Source organism: Elephantulus edwardii, unplaced genomic scaffold (genome assembly GCF_000299155.1).
Source record: "Elephantulus edwardii isolate Elephantulus edwardi_28Jun2011 unplaced genomic scaffold, EleEdw1.0 scaffold00388, whole genome shotgun sequence".
In the NCBI taxonomy this organism is placed as follows: Eukaryota; Metazoa; Chordata; class Mammalia; order Macroscelidea; family Macroscelididae; genus Elephantulus; species Elephantulus edwardii.
Window position 1 is genome coordinate 710,565 of NW_006400138.1, and position 5,822 is coordinate 716,386.

Genomic DNA, 5,822 nt, shown 5'->3' on the forward strand with positions numbered 1-5,822 from the left:
GGATAATCAGGATGGGAGTGTCAGAGACACTGTGATTGGCACAGGACAGAGCAGAGTTTAGGGCTGTTGTACATAGGGTCGCTATGAGTTGCAAGCAACTCGACGGCACATAACAACAACAACCTTTGGTTTGGTAGCATAACTTTCTATCCAAAGCCTTATATAGATGTTAGTTTCTTCACCTATTGTATGGGGAGCTAACGAGTCTATAAGAAGTTGAATAACTAACTCTAGATAATGGAGTTAGTAACTAATTTATCAGAGGATCAAACACAAATTCTGTTTGACTCTAAAATTATGGGTCATTTCTGATACTAATGAGTAACCTCCATGTATCAGAACAACAACAACAATAAAAAGTACAAGTCTGGGGCTTTAGATACAAAAGCTAATAGCTATCAGAATTCAATACAGCTTCCAGTGTCTAGTCTAGTAAATCAATTGTCTATCTGGTGTTAAGGAAAGATAACCCAATATAAAATTTGACTTCTTGACAGCGTTTCCCTATTAGTCTCCAAAGTCTTTTGTGCAACTGGAAATTGCTTGTCCGCAGTGGAACAATGGAGGTTTCCTGATCATTGGGTGATATCCTAGAAAGAGTAAAGTGAGCAAATCCCACCCACAAAGAGGTTAACCCTGGCTCTCTTGCCATATTTATGGGAAACATTTAGTGAGCCTGCTAGAATTAAATGGCAAAATTCATCACAACTAATTTCTATTTGTCATCTATTAAACTACATTGTTTCGTCCTCAACGTCAGGTTAAATAATGAACCTCTCGCAATGAAGTAAATTAACCTCCACTTTATGTTCATGTCATTGTCAAATGGAAACATCACTTGCACAAATGAAAAAGATTCATTAGTAACACAAATGCACAAGCTCCACTGTAGTAAAAGATAAGAGAGATTGAGACCTTGTCATAATGCAGTGTCACGGAGCCCCTCGTTATTTATGATGCCTGCCATAATCTCTGGAGATTATTTTTAGCAATAGCAATTAGCTCACAGTGCGTCAGAGGCAATGATGGGGCAATGTCTGCCTCTGACAGGTATGCAGCCCTGACTTCAAGGCTCTGCTTCGTAAGAAATTCAATCCTATCGGTGTGCTGCCAGGAGTTCATCTGTTTACTCATCTGTAAGGACTAGGAAGTAGGCTCCGCTTGGCCAGCCACCCAGATGCTCAACTGCCTAACATGAGGAAGGAAGCCCTGTTGTTGCTGCCTGGTTCTGGAAGGTCAAGGTCTTTGATCATCTATAGGATTCAGAAGAATAGATCATTTCCTGTCAACTAGATTATATGAAGAGGAATACAGCTACAGCATCAAGATTAGAAGGAGGTTCACCAATAGCCTGCAATATGCAGATGACACAACCTTGTTTGCTGAAAATAAAGAGGATTTGAAACACTTACCACAGAATTTCAAAGATTACCACCTTCAACATGGATTACATCTCAACATCAAGGAAACAAAAATCTTCACATCTGAACTAATAGGCAATAGGCAACATCATGATGGACAGAAAATATTAACAATGTCAATTATTTCATTTTACTTTAATGATACTCAACTTTCATGGAGAGAGGACTCAAGATATAAAACGATGTGTTGTACCTGATAAATATGTTGTCCAGGATCTCTCCTATAAGCTTAAGGGCAATGATATCAATTTAAAAGCTAAAATGCTCCTGATCCAAACCATAGGTTTAGTTGCTTCTTAAGCATCTTGAAATTGGACCATGAATAAAGATGACAGAAGAATGATTTTGATTTTAGTGTTGGGAAATAGTACTATTTCATGAACTGAGAAAAGCATAAACAATTCTGTCTTGGAGGAAATGCAACTAGAGTGCTTCTTTGAAGCAAGATTGGTAAAACTTCATACTAGGCACTTTGAGCATGAAGCCAGGAAAGGCCAGTCTTTCGAAAAAGACATGATGCTGGGAAAGGGATACGGTCAGAGAAAGAGACAAAAATACCTCAATAAGATGGATCAAACAGTGACTGTAACAATTGTCTGGAACACTGCAGAAATTATGAGGGTGGTGTAGGATAGAGCAAGGTTCAGATGTGTTGTTCATATGGGAGAAATCTTGAGTGATCCAGGAAGCATCATAAAAAGATGGGAAGAATACACAGAATTATGGGGACTATAAAGAATTGGTTGATGCTGAAAATTTCAGGAAGTAGAATATGATCAAGAGCAAGTGATAATAAAAGTACTTCAAGCTTCACTGAAGGCGTTGGCAAAAATTAAGCCCTCAAGAATTGATGTGATACCAATTGACATGTTTCAAATAACAAATGCAGCCCTGGACATGTTTACCAGTTTATGCTAGGACATTTAGAGGACAGCTGCTTGGCCAACTCACTTGATAAAATCCTTTTTTTTTTTTTCATTCCCGAGTAAGGTGACCAAACAGAATGTTTGGAAATTATTGAACAGTATCATTAATATCACATGCAAGCAAAATACTGCTGAAGATCATACAAAATGGTAAATTGTCAAATGGATCCTGACTGGGAGCAGAGAATGCCAGGAGAATGTCTATTTGTATTTTATTGACTATGGAAAGGCATTTGACTGTGTGGATCATAATAAACTATTGATAATATTAAGAAGAAAGGGACGCTCAAAAAATTATTCCCATATTAAAATGATACTTTGACAAAAAAACTGTGGTCTGAACAGAGCAAGGTAAATATTATATGGTTCAAAATCAATTAAGATGTGAGTCAGGTTGTATTCTTTCTCCATACCTATTCAAACTGTATGATGGGCAGATATATTGAGAAGTTGAACTTTGTGAAGAGGAAATGTGGCATCAGGATGAGAGGAAGACATCAACAACCTGCGTTATGCAGATGACACAACCTGGCTTGCTGAAACATTTGCTGCAGAAGATCAAAGACTATAGCTTTCAATATAGATTTCATTTTAACCTCAAGAAGACAGTAATCTTCACCACTTGACCAATGGACAGCATCGTGACAGATGGGGAAAAGATTGATATTATTAACAATCTTGGGATTCACAGGCAACATCAATGGTGTTAGTTTGAAGGACAAAATGCAACTTAGTCAGGCCATGGCCTGAAGTCACTTGCTATGCATCACTTGGTATGCTCTGCGAACTGGATGATGTGTGTAAGTATGACAGAAGAATTGATGGTTTTGACTTATGGTGTTAGAGAAGAATACTGAATATCTCCTGGATTGCCAAAAGAACAACCAGTAAACAAACTTGGTAAAAGTGCAGCCAGAAAAGTTTAACAGGACAGCAAGTAATAAATGTTGGAGAGGATGTGGTGAGATAGGAACTCTTTTACATTGTTGGTGGGATTGTACAATGGTAAAATCACTCTGGAAGGCAGTTTGACACTTCCTCAAATAGCTGAACATAGAAATTCCATATGGTCCAGCTTCCATTGCTTGGAATATATCCCAAGAAAATAAGAACTGAGTCTCAAATGGAAACTTGTGCACCAATGTTCATAGCAGCATTATTCACTACTGCAAGAACATGGAAACAGCCTAGATGCCCAATCACAAACAAATGGACTGAGAAGTTGTGGTAAATTCATATGATGTAATACTATGCAGCATACAGGAGAAATTATTTTGTAAATTACTATCTAACTTGGGAGGGACTGTAAAGCACTATGCTGAATGAATTAACTCAGTCTCGCAGGGACAAATACTCTATAAAACCATTATTGTAGAATGACTATGATGATCCAAGGCAGGGGGTGGGGGAGGTGGAAATAGAGAAGTGAGGATGGGGGGAGGTATAGGATGTTAATCACAGGGCTGCACAATTTGATGGGTGGGTGAGGTAAAGGAAATGGGAAGGATCTTTTGTGAAAAATAATGTATTCAATTTTGTAAGTAAATCAGAATTTTTTTTTGAAGTGCAGCCAGAGTGCTCCTTGGAGGTAATGATGGTAATGTTTCATCTTACATGCTTTGAGTATTTTGCTGGAAAGATAATTCCTTGGAAGGGATGTTACACTTAGAATAGTGGAGAGTGATCCAAAAATCAGATGACCCTCAATGAGATGGATTGGCACAGTGTTTGCAGCAATGCGTTCAAGTGTGTCAGATGATGAGGATGATGCTGGATAGGTTAGAGTTCAAATCTGTTGTTGACAGGGTTGCTATGAGTCATACTCAACTTTAGAACATCTAACAACCACTGCTAAGCAAAATGTTAGAAGATAAACTCTACCTAGAGTTACATTGGAAGACAGGCCTGATGAAGAACTTCTGGAGAATCTAAAATTGGAAATCTTATAGAATATAGTTCTACTCTGACACACAGGATCACTATGAATTAGAGTTTACACCAACTGGCAGAGGGGTAAGTCTCTGAAATAGGTAGTTTATTGAAGACGTAGTTTAGAGAGGTTGTCTAGTCCATATTACTAATGCTAATGAATGTGTCAATTATTCTGGTAATATTCCCGACTCTCATGGGCGACAGGGGTGGGACCCATATAACTCAGGTCTGGCCAATGACAGCATCCATAATTAGTTGCTACAGCATCTGGTCCAGGTGTGGTTACTCAACCCAAATTAGTCCAATCAGAAGTCATCCTTGAGATTTTTGGCTTTTGTTTTTTGAGTTTTTAAAGACAAAGCTGAGAAAGCTGTATGCTTTCTATATTTGATGGTACAATTGGAAGGATGGAGTCTACACATTGTCTGCCTGTTTCTCTTCTTACTGTTGTTATGTGCCGTCTGAGTCAACTATGGCTCATAACGACTATGATCAATGGTTCTGAGCCTTGCCTATATTGAGCAAACCTCGTGGTCTCAAACACACTGACCCCATTGCCACAGTCATTGTGTCTCATCCAGGGTCTTCACCACTTGGGCTGACATACCCTTCTACACAAAATATCCTTCTCCAAGGATTGAACTCTCCTGACAATGTTCCCAAAGTATGTGAGATGGACTTTCAAACTCCTTGCCTGCAAGTATAGGCATATGCGTGGAGAATGATTCTGACATGGTGAGTAGAGTTCCTGCGATTGAAATGTGCCTGGTGTGGTGCTCACCTAGAGCCACTCTAAGGCCCATAATTAAAAGCAGGAGTGATTTTTCCTTAATTTCTCTTGCAGTGGAAAATTGGAATGTAAAATTTTTATCTTTTTTGAGAAGGTCCTCAGTTCCTCCTTATTGTGAAACGGATCACAATACTGATCTGTTCCCAAGCAGGGGTGAAGTAAGGTTGTGTGAAATGAGAGCTCATCAAGTCCTCTGAGATCCTGGACTGAAAAATGTCTAAAACTCTAAAGTGCAATTAGCACTTTTGTCTTACTGTTCTCCCCCCCCCCCTTTTGGCATAAAGTTTTTATTAAAGTTCCTCTAAAATGCTGTACTAAATTGGTTTTAAGGATCTTGAGTGTGGAAAGATTGACAGCTCTGGGAAGAGCGTCATCTCTCAAGAGCGTGCTTTAAGAGTACTGTGAGCTGAATTGGCCCGCCACCTTTCCAGGCCTCTACTGACATGAGTGGTCCAGAGGGAGCTGCTTCTGCGTCTGGAGAGGCTCTCACTCTTTCTGCCATTTGCTCCAAGTTTTTGAAACTTCATGACCTGTCTTTGTTAAGAGTGAGTCTAAGCACCTCTAAGGTGTTGCTGGCTGGGTACTGAACGTGTTTAACTAGGGAGGCTCAGAAAACAGAAGAATTTCTCTTTAACCTTAGCTGATTAGTCAAGGATGCAAAACACAAGACGTACATGTCCACTGCCAAAGTGAGGGTGAATGTGGCGATATATTGCAATCATCATTACATGTTTAGTCAAGTATAGAAAGAAA